We start from the raw sequence: 16,122 nt of genomic DNA, 5'->3' as shown, positions 1-16,122 counted from the left end.
ACTCCCTTCCCACCAAATGCTAGTTAGAGAAAAGACCATTGCAAATACTGAATAGCAAATAAACCCATTTATCCAAGGAGATAGCAAACAGAAATCACAGAAGTTATACAGAGTAGACTATACCAAACAATGTACAGAATGAATGAGTGCAACCACTTGTGAGGTAGCTCAACCAAGAAATTCCTCAAAGTCTCTAGAGAGGAAAGCTGGAAATCTGGAACATGTCAAGACACTGGCTTCTTTACATGTTGACAACTTCTCAAAGTCTTCTTTCTTTCCAGGGGTGTCTCACTGAAGAGAGCCTAGAACTTTGTGTGTCCTTTCTCCAAAAAATGGAAACCAAAAGATATCTTTCCTTTTACAAGCTATCTCCACCAAAGGGGACAGTCTTTTGCAATATTTGTACCAGTCTTGAGTTGGGGTTCCACCTATATGTGTAACCATTGTGTCTCCTGATAGAATGCAATCTCCCCCAGGATAGAAACTATTTCAGTTTTGTTTTTGTCTTCCCCATATCTCACACTTCACAACTCACCTTTGGCATCTTAATATTTGAGTGTTGAGTGTTCAACAAGCACAAAGGAAAACATTTTCTTTTGCAGATCAAAAAATAATAAAATTGAAGCATCCTTGAATAGTGACTTAGAATATGTTGATTCAATACGTTGCACATAATAGATGCTTAATAATAATATGTCTGAAGATAATACATGATCTATTTCTTGAAATTACTTTGTGTTACTTTGCATAGACTTTATATTTACTTACTTGTGCATATGTTGTATTCTCTCCATACAGTGTAAACTCCTCAAAGCCAGGGACTGTTTCATTTTTGTCCCTTTTTCCAGTACAGTAGGTATTTTCTAAATATGTGTTGAATTGAAATTAAATAATTGGTCTAACAGAAATTTTAAAGATCATCTAGTTCAGGGGTTCTTAACAATCAACGAAAAGTTCTTTGGCAATCTGGTAAAACCTATGAACCTTCTTTCAGAACCATACTTCTAAATGCATAAAATAAAATATATAGGATTACAAAGGAAATCAATCATATTGAAATATAGTTATAATTTTTTTTTTTAGTTCACAGATTCCAGGCTAAGAACCCCTGATTAAGTTCAATATGTTCATTTTAGAAATAAGGAAATAGGGGCTGGCTCAGTAATCAGTCATTCTCCAATTTTGTTAATAAACTGGTTGTTTGGTTGTTGTCCCCGAAGAGGACCAAAATGATGTCATTATGTTGGGGTCAAGGTACAATGTATCTGACTGTGGCTGATCAGACCAGTAGGAGCTGGGAAGGCTCTATCATGCATCATACAAATAGTCCATGTGAACATTTGGAATGGAGATGTCTCTAAATTTGTGCATCTCACATTTCTTTTGAGCTACTGCAATTCTGTTTTACTCATAAAGCACAGCACCTTCTTTGATGTGGGTACACCATGCTGGGTGGTCCTGTGTCAATGTCTCCCATGTCTCACGATTGATTCCAAAGTTCTTTATACAAGGACAGCAAGCTCCTTGTATGTAAGGCTATTGAGCCTTAGTTTGGTTTGTCTATGCATCTCCCAATAAATTATGGACATGTCCATTAGCATCTTATTTAGAAGATAAAAGACAGCTCATGATTATGTGCCAGGGCTACTCCTAGGAAGAACTGGTTGGCTCCAAAGCTTGGGAAAATGGACTCTTATAGGATGAGCTGCTCTTTTGTTCTGGCCCATAAAAGTGAACTGACAGAGCTTCTCAGGTCCTTTTGGCTTTTATTCACTCTCCTACCTTTCTTTGGAGGTGTAGCCAATAGAAATAAAGTCTTATACATTAAGTAGGTTCCTAGGCCAGCCCACAGAAACACATTTATTTTAAAATGTAGCTGAATCATAGCACCGATACTACTACAGCAGTGGTATCTAACTCAAATAGAAAAGAGGGCCACTAAACCATACATAAGGATCCTCCAGTCTGCGTATTGACTTAGAAAACCACATATTAACATGATCTATAATCTATTTTATATTTTAATTTATTTGTTAAATATTTGCCAATTACATTTTAATCTGGCAGGAAGGTGGACCAAAGTATTTGACACCTCTGCTACTACAGAATCAGCATTTATAACAGTGTTTTTGTAGGAAGATATGTTTGAGTCTCCAAAGAAGTTTTTTAAGAGAACTGAGAAATGAGGGTTTCTTTAGCCTGTAAGGTTGGACCTGGAGTGGGATTGGAGGGCCAGAGGGATAGGGTTGGCTCCAGTGGTAGAATATGGGGGACACCCTGGGATTCCAGGGCAAGATCTGTTCAGATTGCATGAGAAGAAGGCAGTGGGGAGTTGGATTGGGCCCAAGATTTTTCTCTTTTTGGTCCAGATTTGTGATTTCATTGGTGTATTAAGCTAGGCCTAACCCAGGCTCATCTGGTAACTCAGGTTTAAGATCAGAAAGAAATGAGACTATTGCTGAATATCTAATCCTTTGAAAAAGGAGGTTTACTTAGCTACAGCAATGGAAGAATACTTAGGGCAGCAAAATGATATTCAGTGAGAAGTCAGCACTGATTCAGATAAGCAAAGATTCCCTGCCTTTGTATTTCCCATTATGGTCCACCAGTCAGAAGCCTGAGGTGGCCCTGGCTCCTTTGTACCTAAGCCACCAGGAAGCGGAATCAATGAATGATACAAACCTTTAGTTCCCTGAACTTTTTTTTGGGGGGGGGGCAGCGGGGCAATGAGGGTTAAGTGACTTGCCCAGGGTCACACAGCTAATAAGTATCAAGTGTCTGAGGCCGGATTTGAACTCAGGTACTCCTGAATCCAGAGCCGGTGATTTATCCACTGTGCCATCTAGCTGCCCCCTAGTCCCCTGAACTTTAAGACTGTAAGAATTGATTTGGGGACTCCCATTTTTGGCTAAAATTAGAAAGCCTCGGGGGCACCCTGCCCGGCTCCCTCCGCACCCCACCCCCACCCCCCATGCAAGCCTTGGGCATGTCATGCCCAAGCCTCCTCCACCCAGTGGGGATATGCACAGAAAACCTGGCACCCTCGGGTCCCTCCACCCAGCCAGGGGTATGCACAGAAACCCCGAGGTCCGGGTGCGCTCTGTACAGAGACTCTGTGTCCCAGCTGGCCTTTGGCATGGCCCCTGGGGGTGCCATTAAATTAGCTTGGTGTGTGTGGGCGGTTGGCCCGAGTTTCCTGGGAGAGAAGTTTTTTTTATTCTGGGGGGTAGATGAGCAGGGGAGTGAAGGAGAGACATAGAGCAGAGGGGAGCAAGCAAGCAGGAGAGGGGAACTACCGAGAAAGGAGATGGGTGGAAAGAGAAGGAGACGGGTGGAAAGAGAGATGTGGAGGGGATGTAGGAGAGGGAGCGATCGATCGAGAGTTTACTGTGGCAGGTGAGAAGGTTAAACACAAACAGGTTGTATGCCCTACTATTCTTTGTCCTTATCTTTAAACTTGTTCCATATCAATAAACCCTGTTTTTCACTTTAATTGAAAGGAGGCTTTTTAATCTTGTTTCTTGTTAGTCTGGGAGAAGCAGTTGGGGAGGGGGCAGGCCCTTACAGATTGGCCCACATGGGGCTTAACAAACCTGGGGGATTTTTTAACTCCCCTTTACAGATTGGAAGCTCCAGCCAGGAGTTTACAGATTGGCAAGGCAGATAGGAGCTTACAAGACTCAAGAATGATATTAATACATTTTAAGGAAAAACTAGCATAACCTTTGTTGGGATATAGCTCTAGGACTAGCCCAATTGTTCCTATAACAATTGGTATAGTGAACTGCCCATGAGGAAATACCCTTTACTAATTCAGAATAGCACCTGCTCTGAAACTTAGAGTTTTAAAGAGTTGCCTGTGGCATTCAAAGATTAGGCTCTGGGTCTAACTATTATTATGTCTTGGTCAGTGTGTATCAGAAATAGGACTTGAATGCAGGTCTTCCTGAATCCTTAGGCAGCAGTGTGGCTCCAGGTTAGAGTATAAGATTGGTTATCTTTCAGCGTGGAAGGATGGAATGAGAAATAGAGGTATTACTAGATTTGGTGGTAATGATTGGGAAAGAGATTAGTGGGTCTTTCTGATTTGTGTGATTTAAACTTTGTTTTTAGATTTCAGAAGACGGGATTACTGAGCTCTGTATACAGGGGATCATAATTCAATTCAATTCAGCTAACATTGTAGAAAGTTAATCAAGGAAGTTAATTCCCTGATAGACTGGATGAACTTAGAAGGTGAGGCTTAAATGGGACTTTTGATTCCATCTTTTTATTTATACCCCCCACAGTATGGGGGCAGCTAGGTGGCGCAGTGGATAAAGCACTGGCCCTGGATTCAGGAGGACCTAAGTTCAAATCCATATTCAGATACTGTGTGACCTTGGGAAAGTCACTTAACCCTTATTGCCCTGCAATATATATATATATATATATATATATATATATATATATATACACACACACACACTCCACAGTATCTCCTCTACCACAGGTTTCAGAGATGGGGATTGCCCCCAAGAAAACTGATTGGCTCCTTCCATTGTGGGATAGTTGTTTTGAGAAGAGCTGCCCTATGAAAAGAAATCAAAAGACTACTTTCAATCTTCTCAACTTTTTCTTTCCCACCTTTCTTCTGGAGAGATCCTGAGAGTACATTATCTCTCTTCCTCCTTCAAGTGTTAATAGCCGCTTTGAAAAGGAATAGGGCAGAGATAGGTATATGCTCACCCACATGTCCTGAGAGGGGAATTTCTAACTAAAGTCATTCCTGAGCTCCTTCCTCCTAATTGAGTGGGGTGGGAAGATCTCCTGAGGAGCATAATTCCAGAATCTAGCCTCCTAGCCAAAGAAGAAGGATTTCTTGGGCAGGGAAAGTTTCAGGGTTTACCTTGTAAGTCATTCCAACTTTTAAGTTTGGGGATCTGTCCTCTTGAAAGAAGGAATATTTCCTGAGTAGTATGCCTCTCGGTGACAAAAGAGGATTATATACAAGATCTTCAGTGTTTGATAGCAGCATCAGTAAGAAATTAAAGCCACAGTATGGAGGAGAAAGAGACCTGAGCTTTGCACTCCACTATTAGAATGTGTTATGTTTAAAATCTAAATTGTGGTTGCCTTAAATTAGAAGCTTTAGCACCAGTCCTTGTGCATTAAACATTTATTAAAGCATACAGATATTCCCATGGAGTTCAGAAAGTTAAGAAAAAAGCCTATTTAGCCTAGAGTTCCAGCCTGGTCTGGTCTGGTTCTTCCTCAAGTCCTCTGCCACAAGCCTGCTTCAATCACAAACTCTCTAGCAAGCTGATTGTGAAAGCTTTTTATAGATCTGGAACAGAGGTGGTCCTTACATACTGCTTCAAGCTGATTGGTTGGCATCATCCAAATCCATTGGTTCTGAAGGTGTTCTCAAGGTGTGATTACAATCCAGTTAACTTGAAGTAGGCTAATCAGCAGTTAATCACTCTCACTTGATTCAATCATTCTAGATTAATCTCCAGGTGGGTCTTTGAGTATCTGCTAAATCCATTATTTCATCACAAATGAATTGTTCAAACAGAATGGGAATTGAAATGGGAACACTGTCTCAATTGCACAGGTATTGCCTTTCTAGCATCCCTAAGTGCAGTTCTCATCTGAAGGTGTCCAAGACCTCAAAAGCTCTCTGTGGTGTTAAAGGAAAAATAACAACGTTAGGATGTTGCTGCTCAAGCAGTCCCAAAGTTTCCCTTCTGAGGAGAAACTACAAGGTGACACTATAAATTAGGGGGGATTTGTGAGTCTCTCTAGGAAGAGGGACTCATCAGAATTGCCAGAGGGTGGGTGGATTGCATCTCTGGGCACCCCAAATTCAGTTCATGGAGAGATATTGAGACTGAAAGACTTCAGGACCTTGTGGAAAATGGTTCCCACAACTGAAGCATTGAATTGTTCGTGAGCACTTGTGAATTCTTTATTTGTGTTCTGTGTTACTTTATAGGCTCCTTTGTGTCTTCAGAAGTTTCTAGGGGGTAAATAGAGGCTGTCCTATATCCAATAAATGTATTGGTTACCTCGCGTGTTTGTATGGGAGCTGAGCACACTGTTATATACATTTATGGAATTCTAGAAACGAGCTACTCATAAGCTACATTTGGAGGTTTCCCAAAGTAAACTCTGAATAGGATCCAATTCAAGCAGAGAAGTACACTGTGGTCCAATCTTCCCAAATCAGACCTTGTCTGTGTGGACGCAGAACCTACTCTGTGCAATGCACAATGTTAGATGACAAATTACAAAGATGAGAAAGGAGCATAGATCCAGAGCTAGAAATCATTTCAAAGACCAATTAGTCCAACCTCCCTCATTTTACAAATTAAGAAACGGAGGTCTAAGAAGGTCAAGTTACTTGCCTAAGGTCACACAAGTGGTAAGCATTAGTGGTGGGATTTGAACCTAGGTACTCTGACTCAACAGCCAGTGTTCTTTCTGCTATACCATGCTTTTGGAGAAGAGTGAGAAATTGCTTTGGATGAGTAAGTTAGACCTAGGTTATAAATAACTTAAATATGGTAGGAACTAGGGAGGTACTGAAGATTTTTGAGCAGAGAAGTTACAGAATTAAAATAGGGCTTTTGTAGAAAGCTGGGAAACCATTTTTATAATAATTGTTTCTTATAAAGGTCTCATTTCTCAACTATATAGAGAACTGAGTCAAATTTATAAGAATAAAAGTCATTCCCTAACTGATAAATGGCCAAAGGATATGAACAGGCAGTTTTCAGATGAAGGAATTAAAACTATCTATAGTCATATAAAAAAATGCTCTAAATCACTATTGATTAGAGAAATGCAAAAAACAACCCTAAGGTACCACTTCACACTTATTTGAATGGCTAATATGACAGAAAAGGAAAATAATAAATGTTGGAGGGAATGTGGAAAAATTGAGACTCTAATGCATTGTTGTTAGAGTTTTGAACTGATCCAACCATTCTAGAAAACAATTTGGAACCATGCCCAACCTGGAAAGACTTATACGAACTGATGCAAAGTAAAGCGAGCAGAACCAGGAGTGGCAGCAGTATTGTAAAATGATTAACTGTGAATGACTTAACTATTTTCAGCAATACAGTGATCCAACACAATTCCAAAGGATTAATGATGGAAAATGCTATCCATATCCAGAGAAAGAACTGAGGGAGTCTCAATGCAGGTTGAAGCATATTATTTTTCACTTTCTGTAATTTTTCATGTTTTTTCCCCTTTGGGTCTGTGTCTTATTTCACAACATGACTAATATGGTAATATGTTTTGTATTATTAAACATGTATAGCATATCAAATTGTTTATTGTCTCCGGAAAGGCAGAGGTGATGGAGGGCAAGAAATTTGGAACTCAAAAAATTTTTAATGAATATTAAAAATTGTCTTTACATGTAACTGGGGGAAAAGAAAATATTATTTTAAAAATAGAGCTTATAGAAATCTGATACCTTAGAGATGAAATGGATCAAAAGGGGAGAGACTGGAGTTATAAACACTAGCCAGGAGCTTGTTGCAGAAACCCAGGTATGAGGACTGGAATTGGACAGTGGCAACGGGAATAGGGAGGAATGAATTAAAAGAGAGATATTTTAAAACAAGACAAGATTTGGTAAAAAGTATTTGAGGGGAATGAAAAAGGAGGCAGAGTTAAAAATCACTCCAATATAATATTAACTTTTCTATTTATAAATCTTTTTTTTTCCACGTACAATCTTGACTTTGCTTCAGGTTTACAAAACCTGTCTCATATATAATAGTCAAGCCTAAAATTACTCTACCCATGGACAGCCATTTATATAATTTTTCTTTAGTCCATCAACATTTATGTAGTATTCCTTGTGTGTAGGGCACTGGAACTAAAGTGCTTAGTGTAGGTTCGTGATGCTAAGAAGGGTAAATGATATAAAAGAAATAGCTGTAAAATTAATCATTCTGAAGGCAGATCTGACCATGTTACCCCCTCCCCCATTGAATAACTCCCAGTACCTCTCTATTTCCTGCAGGTTAAATATAAGTTCCTCTGTTTGGCCTTTAAAATCCTTCATAACTCAGTCCTTTCCTACTTTTCCTATCTTTTTAAAAATAAGTTTTTATTGATGTTTTCTGTTTTTTACATTGGCATAGTTTTCTCCAATATTATTCTTCTTCCCTCAGAGAGGCATCCCATGTAACAAAAAGTATTTTAAGACACCCCCCCCAAAAAGAGCACACCCAATCAATACTTTGGAAAAGTCTAAAAATATGTGCAATTCTCTCTAGTGTTCTTAAAACTGGAAATTTCTCCTCCTTCATCTCTGCTTCCTCATTTCCCTGACTTCCTTCAAATCTCAACTAAAGTCTCACCTTTTGCAAAAATCTTTTCTGGGGAGCAGCTAGGTGGCACAGTGGATAAAGCACTGGCCCTGCTGAGTTCAAATGCAGCCTCAGACACTTGACACTTACTAGCTGTGTGACCATGGGCAAGTCACTTAACCCCCATTGCCCTGTTCCCCCCCCCCAAAAAAAAAATCTTTTCTGGCTTTGGTCTTCCTTAATCCTGTTGTCTTCCCTCTGAAATTATCTCCAATTTATCCTTTATGTTTCTTGTTTGTAAATAGTTGTTCGCATATTATAACCCCCTTCCCCAATTACACTGTGAATTCCTTGAGAGTAGAGACTGGTTTTTGTTCATTTTGTTTTCCTTATTTTGCCTCCCCAGTGCTTGGTATATACCTTGAACAGAGAAGGTGCATAATAAATACTTGTTGACCTGACTGAGCTAGCATTTACACAGAACTTTGATGTTCATAAAGCATTTCCCATATGTTATCTCATTTGCTCCTCACTACAACCACATAAGGTTGGTGCTCTTACCCTCCATGTACAGATGAGGAAACTGAGACACAGAAAGTTTAAGTGTCTTGCCTCTAGTCACACAGCTCATAAAAATTTGGGCCAGGATTTTAATTCAAATCTTCTTCTTTTTTCTTTTTTGTGGGGCAATGAGGGTTAAGTGACTTGCCCAGGGTCACACAGCTAGTGTCAAGTGTCTGAGGCCGGATTTGAACTCAGGTCCTCCTGAATTCAGGGCCAGTGCTTTATCCACTGCGCCACCTAGGTGCCCTGAATTCAAATCTTCTTAAGTCTAAGTCAGGTCTTCTATCACTACACTACCTCAATCCCTCACAAATTCATTATTATTCTCCTTTATATCTTTCTGTTTTAAACCTAGGCTTCAAAGCTGGAGGTGAACTTTTCCCACTTTCTCTTGGCCTGATGCCTTCAGACCTGGGTCTTTCCCTGCATAGCTTCTACTAAAAATAGCCCAGATTCTTGCCAGCTAAGTGACTCAGGAGACACATTAAGTTTAGTGCTGACCACCTCATGAGTGGAACTTAGTAGAGCATAGAGAAGCAGAGGTGGGCCCAACAATAGTATTACTTTATCTTTGCATGCATGGAAGAAACCCTGCTTGAAAACATACCTGCATAATAATATATGACATGCTTGTAATCTACATGTTTGTGTCTACCCAAAAAATACAAGGTAATTTGGTGGAAGAAGCAGTAGCAGCTGTGGGAATCAGAAAAGGGGTCTTGTTGGACATGGCATTTGAGCAGAACTTTTTTTTTCTACCAGATTATTTCTTAAAATGTTAATAGTAGGGGGCAGCTAGGTGGCACAATGGATAAGGCACTAGCCTTGGATTCAGGAGGACCTGAGTTCAAACCCAGCCTCAGACACTTACTAGCTGTGTGACCCTGGGCAAGTCACTTAAACCCCATTGCCCTGCAAAAAAAAAAAATGTTAATAGTAGGGGGCAGCACTGCACCGGCCCTCAATTCAGGAGTGCCTGAGTTCAAATCCGGCCTCAGACACTTGATACTTACTAGCTGTGTGACCCTGGGCAAGTCACTTAACCCTCATTGCCCTGCCAAAAAAAAAAAAATCTTAATAGTATTTTATTTTTTCCAGTTACATGTAAAGATAGTTTTTAACATTACTTTTTGTTTTGGGTGGGGCAATGAGGGTTAAGTGACTTGCCCAGGGTCACACAGGTAAGTGTCAAGTGTCTGAGCCCGGATTTGAACTCAGGTCCTCCTGCATCCAGGGCTGATGCTTTATCCACTATGCCACCTAGCTGCCCCCTCAACATTACTTTTTTTTTTAATTTGCAGATGTTTCCCTTTCTTTCTTTCTTTCTTTCTTTCTTTCTTTCTTTCTTTCTTTCTTTCTTTCTTTCTTTCTTTCTTTCTTTCTTTCTTTCTTTCTTTCTTTCTTTCTTTCTTTCTTTCTTTCTTCCTTCCTTCCTTCCTTCCTTCCTTCCTTCCTTCCTTCCTTCCTTCCTTCCTTCCTTCCTTCCTTCCTTCCTTCCTTCCTTCCTTCCTTCCTTCCTTTCTTTTTTTTTTTTTGCGGTGCTCTGGGGGTTAAGTGACTTGCCCAGGGTCACACAGCTAGTAAGTGTCAAGTGTCTGAGGCCGGATTTGAACTCAGGTACTCCTGAATCCAGGGCCAGTGGTTTATCCACTGTGCCACCTAGCTGCCCCCAACATTACTTTTTATAAGATTTTGAGTTTCAAATTTTTCTTCTTCCCTTCCTTCCCTCCCCCTCCCCAAGACAGCAGGCAATCTGATATAGGTTATATATGTATCATATATTAAACATATTTCCACATTAGTCATGTTGTGAAAGAACAATCAGAACAAAAGGGAAAAATCTAAAAAAACCAAAACAGCACCACAAAAAGTAAAAACAATATGTTTCAATTTGTAATCTCCATAGTTCTTTTTCTGGATGTGGAGAGCATTTTTCATCATGGGTCCTTTGGAATTGTCTTCAATCTTTGTATTACTGAGAAGAGCTAAGTCTATCACAGTGGATCATCACACAATGTGGCTGTTACTGTGTACCATGTTCTCCTGGTTCTGCTCACCTCACTCAGCATCAGTTCATGTAAGTCTTTCCAGGCTTTTCTGAAATCTGCCTGTTGAGCACAACTTTGAAGGAAACTAGAGATTCTAAGAATCAGATGAGGAGGAAATGCATTCTAGGTATGGGAGTACCCAGGTGCGAAGGCACACAGATAAGAGATTAAAAGTGTGAGAAAGAGCAAGAAGGTCAGTTTGGTTGGACCACATAGTAGTGTGTGAATAGTAGTAATATAATATATGATCAAGTTGGAAAGGTGTGTATCATATATAACAAGTATTGGAATTGTCACAATGACTAAAGGTATGAAGGACTTTAAATATCTAACAAAAACATTTGTATTTCCTTCTCCAGGTAATTGGGAGTCACTGAAGTTTATAGAATAAAGGAATGACATGGTAAGAATTGTGCTGTAGGTATATCACTTTGGCAACTATGAGTACAATGAATTGGAGAGGGGAGAGAGCTGAGGAATGGAGACCACTTAGGAGCTATTGCAGTAGTCCAAGCAAGAAGTGATAACCTAAGGTAATGGCCATGTGAATGGAGAAAAGGGGACAGAAACAAGAGAAGTGGAAATGGAATTGACAAAACTTGGATGACTGATGTTTCTGTGAGAAAATAATGGGGTTTGGGGACTCCCAAAGGCCCCTGCTGAGAGAGCCTGGCCTGACCTTTCTTAAGGCCAGCCCAGAGTCAGGAAGTTACCTCATTTAAAAACATACCCACCTGAAAGCCTTGTTCTGATCAGAGGATCTGTTCTCTGGGCTCTGACATCAGCACGACTGTGCTGAACCACCCTCAAATCCAGTGAACCAATAGATTTGAATGATGCAAGCCAATTAGCTATAAGCAGTGTGTTAGGGTGGGCTCTGCCTCTTCCCTCAGAGAGCTTACTCACTGATCTCTCTCTTTGGCCCAGGAACTTGGTGAGAGCAGACATAGCCCACTAGGGTTTCCCATTTTCTCTCTCCTCTCTCTTCTATTTCCTAGCTAGGCTTTTCTATCTTTCAGAGCCATGTGCGCTCTCTTTACTAATATTTAATATACTTTAATAAATGCTTAATGCCCCAAACTGGGGCAGTAGCCTCTAATTTCTAAGTAACAAATATATTATAAATCCTAGCTAAATTCCCTAACACTTAGGAAAATTATAGGGCGACCACATATAGTTTTTTTTTGTTTTTTTTGCAGGGCAATGAGGGTTAAGTGATTTGCTCAGGGTCACACAGCTAGTGTCAAGTGTCCGAGGCCAGATTTGAATTCAGGTCCTCCTGAATCCAGAGTTGGTGCTTTATCCACTGTGCCATCATAGTTTTACTGGCCACATTTCCAACCTAGATGACTGGAAGTATGGTGGTGTTTTCAAAAGAAATAGGAAGTATAAAAGAGAGGGGGAGAGCAGTTAACAAAAGAGAATGAGTTCCATTTTGGACATTTTTTATTTGAAATGTCAATGGGACATTCATTTGGAAATGTCCAATATACATTTGTTGACATCAAATTGGTGCTCAGGAGAGAGACTAAGGCTAGCTGTTTAAATCTGTGAGCCATCTTCATAGTGATGATAATTGAGCTCAGAGGAGCTGATGAAATCACTAAGTGAAACAATGTGGAGAGAAAAGAGAAAAAGGCTCATTCACTCACAGTTAAAGGCTATAATATGGATGGATCTAACAACAGAGACTGAGAAGAAATGGTCTGAGCTAGGTTAAGGGGGTTAGCTGGCTAATATGTTGCAACTCTTCTCATGCTCATGGACAGGGTCTTCAGGGTATTATAAACTTTTTGCTATCTCCTTCAAACTAACTGCCCTAATGCTCCCTAGAATGGTCTCCTTCAGTAGTCAAGCCCTTTCTTTACTTGTCTTGCTATACCAAGATTCAAAATTTCCTTTCTGTCTGAGTCTTTTCCTGTCATTCTTGTTTTCCCAGTTCCCTGCTGGGTGCCTCCTATTGCTCAGTATGTTCTTCTGTTATTTGTGGTTGTAAAATGTGAGATGCACAAATTTATTTTTTTAAAGTAATATACATTTTTATTTATACTTTTGAGTTCCAATTTTTAATCCCTCCTTCCCGCTCTCCCCTCCCTGCTCCCTGAGCTAAATGCTAAAATTAGTAACAATCAGATAGGGGGTTATACATGTACAATTATGTAAAACATTACCATATCAGTCATTTTGTACAAGAAAACTTGAATAAAAGAAAAAAACTGAAAGTGAAAAATATCATGCTTCAGTCTGTGTTCCATCAATATTAGTTCTTTCTTTGGAGGTGGATAGTATGTTTCATCAATAATCCTTTGGGATTGTCTTGGATCATTGTATTGTTGAGAATAGTTATCATTCACAGTTCTTCATCAAATAATATTGCTGTTTTTGTGCACAATGTTCTCTTGGTTCTGAGATGTGCAAACTTAGCGACATCTCCATTCCAAACATTCATATGGACTGTTTGTACCTGACTTGTGGTAGAGGCTTCCCAGCTTATATTGGTCTGATCAGCCACAGTCAGACGCATTGTACCTTGATCCCAGTATAGTGATGTCATTTAGGTCCTCTTTGAGTACTAAGGACAACAAGAGTGTGGTTATGAAGGCTTCCCTTTCTTCTCATTCTATCACCTGTATTCCACTGGGATGGTCCATGAAAATTAGCCCAGGGTTGCCTCTAGAAAGCACTGGGATTGAAGAGGAAGGGGAAAACAAAGCTGAAGGCTACTCCCCAGGTCAGGTACCAATCACTCATCAGGGAGAAGGTCAGTCCTGATGAAATGCCAAAGATTCCTGACCTTATTACATTAACAGCTCAAAGAACATAGGGGATATATTCATCCTACAGGTAACAGAAGGAAAAGCATTCAACATATGTATGTATATGTATTGCGCATGTGTGTATATATATACACGTGCTTTACATGTACACACATGTATACATATACACATATGCATATATATATGTATGTGACATAAAAAGAAGGTGGGGTGGTCATGTAACAAAATGAAAGACAAAAGGGATCATTTCAGTCTTATCCTGGTACTTTCATTAGACAAAAAGAACAAGCAGGAGATCTGGGTAAAATTTCTATGGAGGGTTTAGGATAAAGTTTGAATGATAATTGAGCAGGATGAGATAAAATTACATTTTCAGATTGCTCAAAGAACCCTGGTACAACTTGAACAGTACTTTATAGTTTTTGAAGTACATTAATAGACATTTCTTCATTTGACCCTTACAACCCTATGAGACAGGCAGAACCTATATTTTTATACTCATTTTACAGAAAAGAAGACTAAGCCTCAGCAGACAGGAATTGAATTCAGGTCTTCTTGACTCCAGGCCAGGCATGCTATAAAAATAATAACTAGTTCTTCTATATAATGCTGACTATGTGCAGGGGCAGCTGGTGGCTCAGGGGATAGAACACTGGCCCTGGAGTCAGGAGGACCTGAGTTCAAATGTCACCTCAGCTACTTATTAGCTGTGTGACCCTAGGCAAGTCACTTAACCCCAATTGCCTTAAATATCCAAAGCCATCTCCAATTGTCTTGATGATCTTGTCACTGGATCCAGATGGCTCTGAAGGAAAGAGTGCAGTTGGTGACCTTGCACAACTTTCAGTCACTTAAATCTAATTCAGTGCAAGTCATGACATTACCCCAATATCATGGTTCTCTTTGAGACCGAAGGACAAACAACAACAAGGGGTACTATGTGCCAGGCACAGTGCCAAGTATTTCGTAATTGTTATCTCATTTGATCCTCATAGCAATCCTATAAGGTAGGCGCTATTATTGTCCTCCATTATTATCATCCATTTCACAAATAGGAAACCAAGGCAAACAGAAGTTAAGTGACTTGCCCAGGATCATACAGATATTAAATATTTGAGGTTGGGTTTGAATTCAGGCCTTGTTTATTCCAGGCATGCTGCTCTATCCCATGTGCCACAGAGCTGCCTTAAACCTGGGTTCACTTTCTGTTTCTCACATATACCTCTCTGTGCTTCCTCTCCCAATTCCCTTCCTCCCAATTCTCTAAGACTAGCTTGCAGAGTAGCAGAGGGAATTTTCTACACCAATTGAAATCACAGGGCCAACAATCATAAGCCTTGAACATAGTAACAGGCAAAAAACGGCCTTCTCCGGATTGCTCATTCACAACATTCTATCTCGTCTCCATGTTTTTGGGTTGGCTGACCCAGATGCCTGGAATGCAATCGCTCACTCCCTTCCTCTGCCTTATAGAATGCATTTCTCCCTTTAAGAGGCTGCTCAAGTATAAACTTGAAGCCTTTCACATGAAGCCTCTCCTAATCTCTATAACTGCTAATACCCTTCCTCCCAAACAACCTTGTATATATTTGCTTTTATTAACTTTACATTTGTACTGAGTGTATTTTGTATGTGTACTTGTCTTTCCCAATAGACTATATGGTCTTTAGGAGGGAGGGTTATTACATTTTTTGTTCCTATATTCCCATTACCTAGCACAGGGTCTAAAACATAGGAACTTGATTGATATATTTATTCATAAAGGCTAGTTGAATTGAATTGAATTTTTTATTTAACTTACAATATATCCAACACCTCAGTAGGCAAGAGGTCTCTTTCACTAGGCTTCTTAAACTTATAATAGCTCTCTGTGGGCTGATTGCTGCTTCAACAACTGACAGACAACCAGGGTTCAAACACTGAAAAGGCATCAGTGGTCACCAGGAAGGGAAAATGGGAGAGGGTATGGAGGGGCAAAGAACAAAGATGGAGCTCAGTGATATGGTAACAAGGTATTTTAAGTATGTCTGTGATCCCTTTTACAGATCTGAGATGGATGTTTTTTAAAATTAAGAATTAATTTTTCAACAACTCAGTTGCAAATAGACCCCCTTTTGTTCTATACAATGATGCCCAGTTCTTTATTGCTGATCCCAATGATAAAAATCTCCTGGATATTTTTTTGTCACTGAGTCAACCTAACTTGGGGAATTAACTTCTCCTTAACCTCTCTCCTTCAGTTTACCCATTCAGAATAGAGAAATGATTATAATAATTACCCACTTCATAGAGTTGTAGTGAGGTTTAATTAATACTGAGAAACCCCTTTGAAGTCTTAAGATGAAGGGATTGTTGATAGTAAAAGTATTCATCTGAGATCTGCTTCAGCAAGACAAGGTCTGAAAAGGTAAAAGGCAG

This window comes from Dromiciops gliroides, chromosome 2 (assembly GCF_019393635.1).
Source record: "Dromiciops gliroides isolate mDroGli1 chromosome 2, mDroGli1.pri, whole genome shotgun sequence".
Taxonomy (NCBI): domain Eukaryota; kingdom Metazoa; phylum Chordata; class Mammalia; order Microbiotheria; family Microbiotheriidae; genus Dromiciops; species Dromiciops gliroides.
The sequence above is the reverse complement of the archived record's forward strand: the minus strand, read 5'-3'. Positions refer to the sequence as shown.